At 34.6% G+C, this 14,556-nt stretch overlaps 1 protein-coding gene across 6 annotated transcripts in view; it reads right to left on the minus strand.

The window, feature by feature from the left end:
- The window catches only part of PLAG1 (PLAG1 zinc finger), a 79,689-nt gene that overhangs the window by 40,787 nt on the left and 24,346 nt on the right, over positions 1–14,556 (minus strand). For 3 of the 6 annotated variants that reach the window (XR_006788201.1, XM_045861441.1, XM_045861439.1), the window contains exons 2-3: positions 10,856–10,960; positions 3,038–3,136 (exon numbers count right to left, since the gene is read on the minus strand). The gene's annotated coding sequence lies outside the window, so the exon portion shown is untranslated. Of the gene's footprint in view, positions 1–862; positions 1,421–3,037; positions 3,137–10,855; positions 10,961–14,556 lie in introns of those variants that run through there. The other 3 variants (XM_045861442.1, XM_045861440.1, XR_006788202.1) reach the window with 2 other exon arrangements.

Here is a 14,556-nt window from a genome sequence, read left to right on the forward strand (position 1 = left end):
ATCTCTTGAAATTCCACCTGACAAATGTTGTACTTAGGAAAAGCAGTAGCGATTTCAGAAGCGCTCAGGAAACATCAAAACATGACACTAAAAAAAGTAAAAACAAACAAAAACTTCAGATCTTTTAGCCAATAATTCTCATTTTAGAAATGAACTTTAGGGAAATATACAGTCTCAGAAAAGATTTATTTATAAAGATCATCATTACACCATTATTTATACTACAAACTGCTAGAAACAACCCAAATATCCAAAAATAAAAAAAAAATGTGTAACAAACTATGAGACTTTCATGTAATAGAACAGGATACAACTATTACAAATGTTATGTTTAAAAAGCAAGATATAAAATACATACAGTATAATTACTTTCTTGTAAAAAAAAATATCCATATGCCTTAAAAACCAACTAGAAGAATCTGTATCAAAATGTTAAGTGTTGTTGGCTCTGAATATTGAAGTTATGGATTATATGTATTTTCTTCTTTGTAACTTTCCATGTTTTCCAAATTATCTATTATGCATATGTGCCCTTTTATAAAATTATATTTTTAATAAAAGAATTTTTCATAAGTTATGAAAATAAAATACTATATAATAAAAAATTACACAAATCTACAAGGCACTCAAGTGTTTTTCCAATGGGACATGGTTCTAACAGACCCCTGCATTGGTGGTATTTATAGTTTTTCTTTGTTTTTAGTGTCTCATTTGTGATTTTATGCCATCACAGAATAAACAGAACTGTGAATTGTGAAAAAAGAGAACCCAAAACATAACACTAAAAGTGGCATTATTAGGCTTCAAATCTTACAAGAGACAGATGGAAAGAGACTAGAGAACATAAATCTGACTGAGAACATAAAAATGTTTCCACAAATATTTTAATGTCTAAAAATCATTTTAATTTGTGTAAGTCACACTCTTTGTTACAGGAAAATAAAATATAAGTAAGCAACTGAAAACTCTTTTAGGCACTTTGTGAACCACTCAGTCCATGGAAGACATAGTTAATGCACAGACATCAGGGCCTGAAAGAGTTGAATGGGTCACTCAGAGTGAAAATATCATCTTTACATCAGTGTCATCACACCTAGAGCAATTTCTGAGTCAAGAGTAGAAATGACTAATCTTCATAACAAATATGCATTCTTGAAATGGTAAAGCCTTCTGATGTTACATATTAGGTGAGGATCATGGCTCCTTGTCATTTGGAGGAAAGAAGGATTTGGTTGAAGTAATTTTCCTCACCGTTTTTCATTTTTCGCATCATAGAAAATGATTCTGTTCATTGGGCAGACTGAGGTTAGTGGACGAACCAGAGTTATCAGGCCTCCCCAAGAGCTGAGCGGTCAGTCTTTGACACACCTGTAACCTGTGTGCAGCACACCGGTGGGACTTTTGGCTTAGAGCACGGTACCTATGCAAGGATACATCATTATGGAGGTGTTTCAGGTTGTAAAAACATGTGTCAGAGTTTCACTTCATTACTGATGCGTTGAGAAAGAAATGAACATATTGTAGGAAACAGAGTATGTCTATTTAAACAAAATTTTTAAACTGATGGAAAGCTTTGAAAATTTGTGGACAAGATCAATATTATCAACCGTATTTTTCAGAGTAAGAAACGAACCCCCAAACATTCAACTGACATAAAAGAGTTAAATGATTCCTCAAGGTTCACAAATACTAGTATAGCAATATACTTTTAAGAGACACAGAAATAATACCTACAAACTTTTAAAAAGATCTGATTTTTAAACTGAAAACTGAATGTGGCTAAATAACTGTTATCAACTACTAATCAACTAGATTTTTTATCCTATTATACATTAAGAAACAAATAAAGAAAATCAATTTCTTTGTCTCACTTGTCTTTGGCATGAGACTGACACTTCACAAGCTAGAGGTATGACACTGACTTTCCCAGATTCCAGTTATATATTTGAAGAGACTTTAAATTGAACCTACACTTTTGTAAAACTAAGTGTATATTACAATATGCCCTACTGAATTTTAACATAGAGGTGTCACTAAACAGGCAAAATAGAGTAATTATCCACTTATGTGATTATAATGTAAAGCATATGGGTAAGTTAACCAGTTAACCAGTGTTTGGTTCGTGTGTCTTTTCTTCATTGGTAGGTGGACACAGGCAAGGCCTTCCTTTATGTTGTTTAGGTTGCCTAAGTCTCCCCTGCAGTTTAAAAGTGACATAAACACAAAAATGCAACTGACATTACTAATGTTAACTCAGTATGTGCCCTCTGCTTTAAGATCAAGTTTGGAATCCAGGAACTTGGTCTTTGCTGGTATAATTTCATTCAGCAGACACCTCTCTCAGAAATATTTAAACAGTGATTCTGCTGTAACCAGCAATGACACCGTAAATTGGTATAAAGCACTCTTACAAGGCAGATAAAAAAGCAATTTCAACTGTTTGATTTCCTAACATGATGCTTTTGTACACCTATTTACAACATTGTAGGAAACAAACTTACACATTTTTCAACTGTAAAACCAACACAAGAATGCAAAGAATCTAAATCCCTGTATATAACTGATATCTGAAAATATTTCAAAGACTGGTCATATTTCATATTGTGTTATGAGATCCCACCATAATGGGCAGAGAATTCCAGCTGAGAAAAATGGTAACTTCTAAGTTATTGAAAAAATTATAAAAAGTATACCATGAAACAATATACAAACATTTGATTATATAAAAATTGGTGATACTCAATATGGAGTAACAAGTGGATTCTGTTATCTTTGGATGTACATACTGAGCAATGAAGAATCGCAGATTTCAAATATTACACTTTTCTAAGACCAGCTGAAATTTTTTCATGGCAAATATCTTTTTATCTCAATATATTACAAAACTCAAATTAGTTATTGGTGCATTTAAACTACAAGATAAATATAAGGTTGTGAGCTCAACATTGAATAAAAGTCTACATTCATAACATGCATATCAATCAAATACTATAAAGACACATGCACAGAACTGTAGTGAATTCTGATCAATGCACACCTGATGACAGATGGAAAAAGCCTCAGACCTTGACCTTAGCCAGTCCCACTGACTCTTCGTGGAAGAGAACGGAATCCAGTCCTTCCCATTTTGGCCAATCTATGAAACAAAAAATAAGAATGGACTACAGTCTAAATGGAACCAGTATGTAAATGTTGGAAAATAAAGAATCAAAGAATTGCAATTTCATGGCACATGCTGACATTCCATACTCTGCTGACAAGTCATGCATTAATTTTCACCAATTGCAAATTTATTAGTTCTAAGCACATTTACATGATGAAATAAATGCAAGAACAAAAAGTGAAATAGTATTACCTATATAAATGGTATTTTGTGATGCTGAATGACTCCCCACTTTTTCCCAAATTTAACTTTTTAAATCTAACTTGCCTACTCAGAGAAATAGATATTAGAGTTACTATTTGTAAATCAAATAAATAAAAATTTCATTAAGCTTAATATTATGGAAGAAACAAACTCAGCTCTCTCTTAGAGTGCATGTGGAACGTTACCAAAGGACAGCAGCCTCCTGATATCAGCACCTTGCATGCCCACGCTGCACACGCTTATGCAACTTGGGCTCATTACCTGCAATGCCTGCCAATTTATCTCTCAGAATGCTGCAAGGATTGCTGGAATGTAGCAATAACTCTGTGCTTTTTAGATTTCAAAGCACACAAGGAAAGTTAAAAATATAGGTTTGCTATAGGAAAAAGGGGTGTCAGAAAAAAGTCATTTGGTTTTGAGAGGTCATTATTGAAAAAAATCTTAAAATGTTTTAAAAATGCTTATTAGTAGCATGATCTTCAGAAGACTAAGACCATGTATAGAAAAAAAACCTGTTACTAATTTTTTGACTGTGCAAGTAAATGTGAAAGGAATAATGGTCAAAGGCAGAATAGACTAGAATCATCTATTATAGACAGTACAGGGCACAGAGAGCTTACTAAACAGTATCTTTTGAGATGAGCATTCAGAATCATGATTGTAAGAACTTGAGGGGGATAATATAAATCAAATAAGTAAAATAAGAAAAGGATTTGCCAATGACAGAATAAACGAAAATAATTTAATCTTCTAAACACAAATCTAATTTCTCCTGAAATTAAATTTTTTCTTTTAAGAATTTGATGATGTGTAAATAAAATATTTAATAGAGGACATTCAAGCATCATTACAAAAATACTAAGGGTATATTTGAAAGCAGCATTATTCTCATAGTTTAAAAGATAAGAAAAATAAAAATTTAGGCTGATAAAAGATATTTTTGAAGTTAAAGAAAAAGTTCCATTCTTTTGTAAAGCACAGGACATGCATAAATGGAAGAGCTGAATTCTGCACATTAAAACTGCAAAATAATAAATTAATTTTGTAAATACTTACTTGCCCAGGGTACATACTGAGTTTTTGGTAGGGTAATTAAGAATGACTCTGTTTTGTGTATTCTGATACTTTAATAATACAAATACCTTAAAAGTGTGGAGCGTTTCCATCTCTATTACCTCCCTGGAATTCAATGGATCTGACAGGTGGACGCATTTATCATCACTGCCATTTTAAGGTGAGAGGACCAGAGAAGCTGAACATCTTGATAGTGTATATGTGGTCAAGCATACTCATATGGTTAAAAGGGGCTTATGCCCTAAAACTCCTATTTCACTCTTACGCTACTGCATTCTAGAAGGGAAGTTCGGCAAACCAATTTGCAAGCAGATAAATCCTGTAGCATTACACTTAAACAACAACAATGGGGGGAGTACCTATTTTTTCTATCAGAGCTATCAAAGGGGAATACATTGAAGATTTAAAAAGCTTCTTTAATAAAGACAGTTTGCAAAGTTAATTTTAAATAATTTACTAAATAGTTAAAATAGTAACTAGTATGATTGTCTAATGGAGGAAAGATTTGGGGTAGGAAAAATCTAAAACCAAAGTTGACTAGTAAACAAATTATATGTATTTTTTCTTCTTTTCCTGACCAGTATAAATTTTATAGCATTTCAAATACAATCATAAAAATTTTATTTATGCTTAATGCTCATTGGCATTTATAAAAATGTTTTAGTGTCAAAGTATTTTAATATAGTTTAAAATTATGCATCTTGATTTGAAATATTATAAGTTCAAATTACTCCTGTTACATATTTTACAGTCTGAAATAAAATTATGAATAAAGTCATCATTTTCATTCATTTTGTCACAAAAAATCATTCTAATATCACTGTTATTTCCTTAAATTCTACCTAACTATTTTGAGTTCTTATGAGTGGCCAGATAATTTCAAAGGACTGCTAATTATTTTCCCAAACAAAAGAAACCAGGAGCTGGTTGGAGTTCATTATTATTTGGCCTGGTATAATAAACAAGAAAAATACAGTTTGCATTTATGTAATCTTATAACTAAAAGTCTACTAAAATTATTTGTATGTTCTTTTATATGATAAGAAAAACCTGAAAGGCAAATAGTGACTACTATTCTGAAAAGTCTGCAACATTCATACTCCTGTTTTTCTTTTTTTACATATCTAACATTAGTTAGTATGCTGTTCAAATGTTTCAGGTGCTTCTTTAAGTTATGAGACAAGCTAGAAATTGTACATATAACCATTTCAAATTGTCCTACGATGAAACAGCACTTCAGAATACCCTTCTAGCTTTTGAGATACCAGCATGGACATTTTTTTCCTATGACAACTTTGCACATATAAAAATAATAATTAAGAGAGATATTGTGTGTGCACAGGTTATCTCCCATGTTTTACATTTTAAAACAGTGACTCACAGAAAAATAACAAGCAAAAACGAATCCTACATCAATGGTCTACTAAAATGAATTCACTCCTATGAGGATGCTGGCAAGGGCACCAACCTGTACTGAAACTGTTTCTACACTTAAAATGCCACAGTTCTGATAGTCATTTCTCTACCAGCGGTGATTTTTTACAACACTTACCTTCATCAATAGTTCTTTCATATTTAAGTTAAAAGTCAAACATATACTTTGCTAATTAAGGGCAAATGTTATTCATAATGAAAGCTTTATTCTCCTTTATGCTAATCATAAAACACCATTAGTTAACAATTCAGAAAATGTCAACGTTTGCTTGAAACATGTTTTTCATATTGCAAAAGAAAACCTACCAGTAGTTACTACTTTAAGTTACATATATAAGACACAATAGAGGTCTGATTTGTGTGAGAGAAATTATTAACAAGATAACATAATTGAAGACAGTCAACTTTAAAGTAAGGGCAGCAGCATACTTAGAATATTTTTTGATCCTGTATGACAATGTGGAAATTTTTACAGCATTCAATTTCTGTAGAATTGTAAAATCACTTAATAAAGAATAATAAAAGGAAAAATATCCTGCCACCATAAAAAATCTTAGGATTAAAAATAGACTGTAGGCAGCATTAGGGCAGGATGTGTCAGATTCATTCACTGCTGTTCTCCATAAAAGTAAAAGTTTTGGTGCCCGAATGCAAAAAATTAAAGGAGGGCAAGTGCTTTCGAGCAAGAAAATGGACTATAGCCTTGCTCAATCACGATAGTAGAAATAAGACAGAATATACATATCTACGTTCAGGTAAAAAAAATAATACAGTATGGATGCAATTTGGTTCACCAAATTAAAGGCCACTAGAAAGGTATTTTTGAAACTTAGCTTTGTAAAGTCTTAGATGAAAACAATAGTAATTGTAATAAAAGCTGTCTAATGCCTGTTTCAGAAAACAAGCCTTCTCTGATTGATATCGTTGCTAAGATATCAATTAATCCAAGCAGATAATATCAACTTGGTTCCCATTCCTAATAGAAATTTCTCAAGTGAAAACATGCCTGGCATCTGCACCCATCCTTGGCATGGAGCATGAAAGATGGTTAGATGGGGCTGCTGATGCCTCAAGAAGAGAAGAGCAAGAAGCAGGAGTGCCCGCTGCAAAGCAGGAGACATGGCAAAGAGCTGGGTCTGCACCTGATCTGCTGAGGTTGTAAGTAGGTACCCAAATCACTCATTTCATACCTGAAATACTGAAAATTCAGCACTTGGCTACCTATAGATGTCATAGTTAACTAAAATTAATTAAGAACAAGAATGCCTTCTTTGAATTATTGTATTTGATATTTTCAACTTCTGAGCAATTCATTAAAATGCAGTCCTTTTGCAGTCCAAATGCAATTCTTTTGAAATTAACCATTAACATTTAGCCGTAACTGATATTTATAAAGCCTCACATTTAATATACAAATAAGAAGCAAACAGAAAAGTGAAGGAAAATAGCAGAACTATTTGAAAACCCAATAGGAAAAAAGGCAATCAATTCCAAAGCAGAACCAACAAAATCTGTCAGTTCTGTTATCTGTACAATTAGGATGTTCCTTTTTGGGTCACTTTCAACCTGGGTATGGCTGTTTATTTTGTTTTTTAGAGTACTGAGAGAGAATGAATAGACACTGATGATGAGAGAATACTCAAATACGTTTTATCTTCCAATTCAGAAATATTCTCCTTGATTAATTACTTTATATAGCAAAACTCTTCAGGTTAAAAAGTTTTCTTCTTTTTTAGAGACTCATAACTTAGAGTCATAACTCTGAGTCTAATGACTCATAACTTAGAAGTCAGCATTCCATTTTAACTACTACATGGGGGGATTCCCCCCCTTTGGTTGCATATTCTTATCAAAATATAAAACTAAAAAATACAGATGAGCAGTACACCAGTGTGTTTTCACTTTCTACACAGAGCATAGTTAGTATTTGCAAACAGGAATGAAAGAGGAATTGTGCAAAAGGAAAGCAATAATGCCTAAGAGAGCAATAAATCACAATAACATCTGAATACAAAGTAAGATTGCTTAATAAAAATTTAAACCATTTTTAGAGGTTTTCCTGGTTTTGTCTGGCTTTTTTTGGTATTAAGCATTTCCAAAATATTAGTGCTCTGGCTAGGATTATAAAGTAGGTAGCTTACACGTCAGCTCAATCTGAAAATTGCAGTTTCCAAATTTTAAAAATTTGTTCTTATTTCTGGTACCACTAACCCATTCCATCCCTAGGGCTATAGCAAAAATGCTTGACAACAAATATAAATATGTTCACACTGAAGACCCTAAACATTTAGAGGACATGCCTCCATTAATTTATGCTTAACTGTCTAATGCTATTAAAATTACAAATACACTCCTGGCCAGGTAGCTCTGTTGGTTACAGCATCACCCTGATATACCAAGATCGTGGGTTCAATTCCTCGTCAGGACACATACAAGAATCAACCAATGAATGTATAATTAAGTGGGAACAACAAATTGATGTTTCTCTCTCCCTTTCTTTCTCTAAAATCAATCAATAAAAAAATTTTTAATTACAAACATAGTATAATCCAGGTTTCATGTTTGAACTCTCCAAGCACTCATACTGAATCTGTCTATAAATTTAAATGAAAAGGCAGAAATAATAATCCTTTAATTATTATTATTAATAATAACTTTATTAATAATAAAGTTATAAACTTTAAGGCAAGAAGGATTACCTTAATTATAAAAGTTCATGCAGAGAATTAGTTTTAACCCATCTCAAAGTAAACTCCACTTTAAATAGGCTTGTGCAATGGTATACAATGAGGTATAAATGTTGTTAAGTATGTGTGCGAAATCTTGAGTAGCACTAAACAACCTAATGAAAACTGAACCCACACCCAGGTAAGGCTTCATACATGGCTATGACTCCGTCCTCCCTAAGTCATGCTCATGTGGCTGCCCAGGGCAAAACTGCTGTGGAAACAACTGCTTCTCTTTATTCCCATGTAATTCAAGGTAAATAGGGTCAGTTCTAGGCAAAACTGTCAATTCGGGGTTGGCTACACTCTCCTCCACATACAGAGGACCCATGCACTCCTCCAGCAATCAGAAGAGACTCAATAGTCAAAATCCTTGCCCAATTTTACTTGAGCAAGAATGAACTTCAGAACTTTACCTTTCTAAGACTCTTACCCCTAAAATACAGACTGTAAAGCTCTTCTTGAAATTCTCTTGCCTATCCTGCAGGACCACAAATTCAACTACAGGGAAACTATTATTCATCCTCGTATTCCCAGCTCCTGGTCAGGGCCCTAGCACACAGTAGATATGTGATAAATATCTGATGTACATAACTATAGTGCCTTTAAAAATTTTCAGGAATCAAAACAGGCAGGTAAACATGTTTTGGGGTTCCTGGAATCTCAAAGTGATTTGATACAAGCTCAGAAGATAAACCCCACAGAATGAAACTGTTAGTTTGCTCTGACAGAGGGGTGGAAACTCAGGGCAGCACCCCAGGCAACTTGGAGTCTGTCTGGTTTCTGTCAGTGGGTGTCAAAAACTAGGGAAACAGGCACATGCTATTCAGAGGCCTACAGGAGTCCTGATGGGCACAGAGACACTCCTGGGCAGCATTTAGTTGGCCTGCATTTTTCAGAACATTTGTGTTTTCAAATGTTCTTCTCCATGGCTCCTTAAGCCATGTCACCTGTTTCATGCCATCACTGATAATGATTTACCATTTGGAAATAGCCAATGAAGTTTTATGGGAAGGAAAAAGGAACAAAGTAAAATTCAAAATCTTTAAAGAGGATGTTCTTCATGTTAAATTAAAATGTGAGGAGGATTTTGAAAATATCAGAGAAAATCTTTGACTGATTACAGATACAAGAGAGTTCAAAAGAGAAAAGCTATGTAAAAGTAGTTGAAAGCTAAGTAAAAGCAATGAAAAAAATTTTTCTTTTCCTAGCTGCCAAAAAAAGAGCATTGTTAAAAAACAAGTTTAAAAAGTATAATGAAGTAGAAAAAGAAAAAAAAAACTATATAACCTGTAACACGAAAAAACCATGAACATCTTTTCATGTAATTAAAAAATATTTGCAATATAAAAATGACTAAAAAATTTATGCTAACTTGATTTTATCTCCATAGAATGCTGTGATTAGAGTTTTAACCACATTAATTAATGTACTTTTTATTTGATTATAAAGCTCTGTCCATGTAGACTGAAGCTCTTGGTTATATCTTCCTTTCCCCAGGCCTCGGCCCTGCCTGCTGCCGGTAGAGTTGGAGCCCATCCTCCGGCACTTGGCACAGCCATCTTTGTTTGTACCAGTCTTCCCATCCTAGGGCTGAGGGTGCTGGCCTCTAAACCTCAATCCTATGTCTAAGTTCCTGCTGAAAGACTTACCTGAAATGAAATCCATGTATACCTGATTTCCAAGTATTGCTACACCTTGATTCTGTGCCACTGAGTTGCACCTACAGGTTGGGAAATCTAGATGCCTGTGTACTGTGCTCTTTCCAGCAAGGGCTAACAAACTGCTGTTGACCCACAGAGTTCTTTGTTCTAGTACCTGCCCCATCCCAGCAAGCAGAGCTAGTCTCCTTCCCCACCTGCTTAGAGTTAAACAGATCTTTCCCAGTAGATGGAAAGAGATACAATGGTAACATGGGGTAGTTAGTCTATTACTCTGAGCGGGGCTCCAAGAAAGGAAAACTTAAGAGTTCATCTGTGGACTATTAGGGGACATGAATACGTAAGCTCTTACAGCAGCTATGCATTTTGTGCAGAGTAAGGAAGACCGCTCCTTGTCAGTATTCCAATCCTTCCATTACTGTAACTATTAACGAAGTCCTACTGAACACAATGTATATTGACAGACCTTAAAATAGTAAGTGGCATGCTTATTATGTGGCATGCTTTTCAAAGCTTTTAATCTTATATTATTTAGAAACTGGAGTGATTGATCACTTTGAAAGCCATGCCATATAATGATAAAAGCCACCTACCTGAGCCCCTGCTCCAAACTCTAGCAAGGTAAATTTATTAATAGACCATGATAGAATGAAGCATTCTGGGTGCCAAATACGGCCAATGCAGCACCAAGAGGCAACCTAAAAAGAAAAGAAGAGTTAGTTTGAAATTCCAAAAGTCAGACCCAACCTGGTCAATGGTATATGAACCAAACTGTTTTTTTTTATTCATTATCATTTATTAATACTCTTTACATTTTATCTTTATTGGGAAATCTATCTCAAATCTCATTAGAAACAAAGGTGAAACAAAATATTTATAGTACATACATTGAAAAATGAAAAGTAAACAAATCAATATCCCTAGGTTCATGTATTTCCCCCTGAAACACAATTAAGTTATGTAAATTGTTCATATTTTTATTTGATAAAATATTAATCCAAGTTTACTGCTATTTCACATCATTGTTGTTATTCATTTATATTCTAGAAACATTCCTATTTTCTCTGTAACACATTTTTCAGAAAAAACCTTTTGAGTTGTAGATTCTCGGTCCCAACAACAGCTGAGGGAGAAACCCTGCCTGAGTAGTAGTCCCTCAAGCCCTCTGTTCCCAGGGAAGGGCACAGTTTGTTGAGTGCCCTAATGTAGAAACACATAAGGACATGGACAACTGCTCAGCTCTGGAGTTACTCTTTATGAGGAGACTATTGCTGTTTCAAAGTGAATTCACAGGTGGCAAATCCATCTTCAACCCCCACACAAAAAACAAAAATGTATTCTGAAGTACTCAAAGTTTGGGATTATCCTCAGCTCTTTTCTGTTGGTACAGGTAGTGAAGACCTACCTCTAGGGCAATAACCAAGAGAGGGAAGGGGTGCCAGGCATCCAACACAGAAATCATCTGCTTCATTTCCCAAGGCCAGTGAGTCAGTGCTCAATTATACATGGCTATCACTTTACTAAGATAAATAGCTGACAGTAATGTAATAAATATTACCATCCCTATTATATACGGCACCAATCTGAATCACTGGAGATGTAAATAGACACAGTCTCTCTTCTCTAGGTGCATATAAGCTAGTTGCAGCTGCAGGACATACACCTAGTTTCAAGTCAAGCAATATGATTGTTACATAAAATATAAGCTGTCATAAGAAGGTAATAGACCAACAAATCAATAGCAAAAACATATTATATGGTATAAACAACTACAATAGAAGGTCAGAAGAAGAAAAGAATATTATGGATCTTTGGTGACTTCTTCCTTGAAGAATATACAATGAAGTAAGGGGGGAAGAGGGATGTGGAGGACATGCCAGTGAATCTTCGAAACTGGTATGTTAACACTGCAAATTACTATAGATTCTAAGATGACTCTCTGGCTGGAGTGTAGCACAGATTATAGCCATTGTAAGGATTCAAATGAGAAAGGTGCACCAAAGTCCAAATGTCCTAAACATTTACTAATGATGAGAAGTAGGGCAATTGTGAAACACTGCATGGGTCAAAAGCACCAAGAACAAGTACTTGGGGAGGAGGGAAAGTGAGAAAGAGGGGAAGGGAGGAGGGTACAGGGAGTGTTTGTTCAAATGAGATAAAGGAGATGCGTGCTGGAGTAGTCCAAGGTGTTAGAACGTACTCGGATATGGACCTAAGCTACCACCTATGCTGGAACAAAGAAGGTATATGCCACCACCTAAATACCTGACTATTAATTCCCCCTGCTAGAAACGGTTGAATCCTCACTGCGTCCTCTGCTCTCCCTCGAGCTTTCTACAAAATCAGCCCTCTCTGATCAGATACCCAGTACACCTGGAACAGATCAGCAGGGTGACTCACACTCCCCCGGGGGTCTGGTACAAAGTTTAAAAGCCCTTCTACCCTTTCCCTTGGGGCTGTGGTCAGTTTGGACCCAGGCTGCCTGATAGCAGTGTACTAGCTCAAATAAAAGCCCTTAATTGGACTGTTCTGGTTCCAGGTCCTTTCTTAGCCCAAACCCAGCAAAAACAAGCACTTCCTAGAAGAAAGACCACTGATATGCCTGACAGTATTAACAGAGAAGATAAGAGGAAGGTAGACAAAGACAGTTGTATAGCTTATTCAAACCAAATTACTGGCAAACTCATGTTGGAGCCTAAGGACCACCACTATAAAAAGAAACCACATAATTTAAAGGGCAGAGGGACAGAGACAGAGCTTCAAGGAGAAGAAAAAGGTGGCAAAATCCACAAGCTAAAACTGTTAAGAGTTATAAAACCACCCTGCAATTCTTGCACAGAATTCACCACTTAGGCATGAAGACACCAAACTTCAGCAAGAAAGAACATGGTACATAGAATGGTTAGGAGTGAGAGAATGAGAGGTGAGAAGGGGAAATACCTAAATGAGGATGTTAGTTGAGACACAGGGGAACGACTTCCAGCAAGAGGATGCTTTCTTCTTTCAAAGAACTTTGTACTGAAAGAGAAGAAGAAAGGTAGGGTGGTGACTAAAAGGGAACTCAGGATGCCAGGCAGGAAAGACAAGTGAACACTTCTGTGCTGAGAACAGAGAGGCAGAGAATAAAATGGAGCATTCTGGAAGATAAGGCAAAATGGGAGAAAAGAAAGAAGTTTTCATCTTGCATAAGAAAGGGTCTTCTTTATGATCTAGGAGTGATGTATATTCATCCTGGTAAGATTTTGGTAAAAGAGGCAAGGGATGCAAGGAGTTTGCTTAATTTCATCAGTGCCAAGTAAAAAGGTCATGTCTGGTAAGGATACAGAAGGAACAAGGCACTTGGCCTGGCAACAGGAGGGAAGACTGGAAGACTGTGTGGAGAACAAGAGGGATGTCCCCAGGGCATCCTGGAGGGTTTTACAAAAACTAAACTTGCATAAAAAATTAAATTTCTTAGTTATTCCTGATGGGAGTATAAACTGTAAAAACTTTTCTGGAATACACTGTAAACATAATATAATAAAAGCCTTTAAATGTTCATTTATGTTGATGTGATAATTCATTTCTAAAAATTTAAGCCAAAAGAGAATGAGAAACGAAGATCTACGTATAAATGTGTTCAAAGTATATTTTGATAATAAAGTTGACAATTTCTAAGGAGTAAAGTATATTAACTATGTAGCCATTACAAACAATGCATTTTATTAAATCACATGGGAAAACACTGATATAATTTTAAGTTTAAATGTAGAACACAGAATATACCATGATTCTACATACTTAGAACTATCCTTCCCCCACCAATACAATTAAATGTACCTAAGTTATAAATAAAAAATTAGCAAGATATAGGCTTTGTATTCATTTATATTTTATAAATGTCTTAGCTTTATAATTATAAAAAATAGTTTACCAAAAAGACTAGTTTTTCAATAAACAGTTCTACAAAAGTTTGTTGTCCATAAAGAACAAAAAGGAACTTGGATTCATATTTCTCACCATATACAAACTTAACACTAAGTGAATCACAGACACAAATGTAAAACCTAAAACCATAAAAATTCTAGAAGAAAACAGTCAAAATTCTTGAGACACTGAGTTAGTCAAAAAAATTCCTTGTACAACCCATAAAACAAAAAACTGATAAACTGAATTTCATTAAAATTTAAAACTGCTCTTAAAAAAACAATGTTAATGGAATGAAAAAAAAAAAACAACTCACAAGCCACTAGAAGACCTTTGCAAGGTTTATACTTGATACAGAATTTGTAACCAGAAAACATAAAGAACTTCC

This window comes from Phyllostomus hastatus, unplaced genomic scaffold (assembly GCF_019186645.2).
Source record: "Phyllostomus hastatus isolate PE091 unplaced genomic scaffold, TTU_PhHast_1.1 phas_scaffold_21, whole genome shotgun sequence".
NCBI lineage: Eukaryota > Metazoa > Chordata > Mammalia > Chiroptera > Phyllostomidae > Phyllostomus > Phyllostomus hastatus.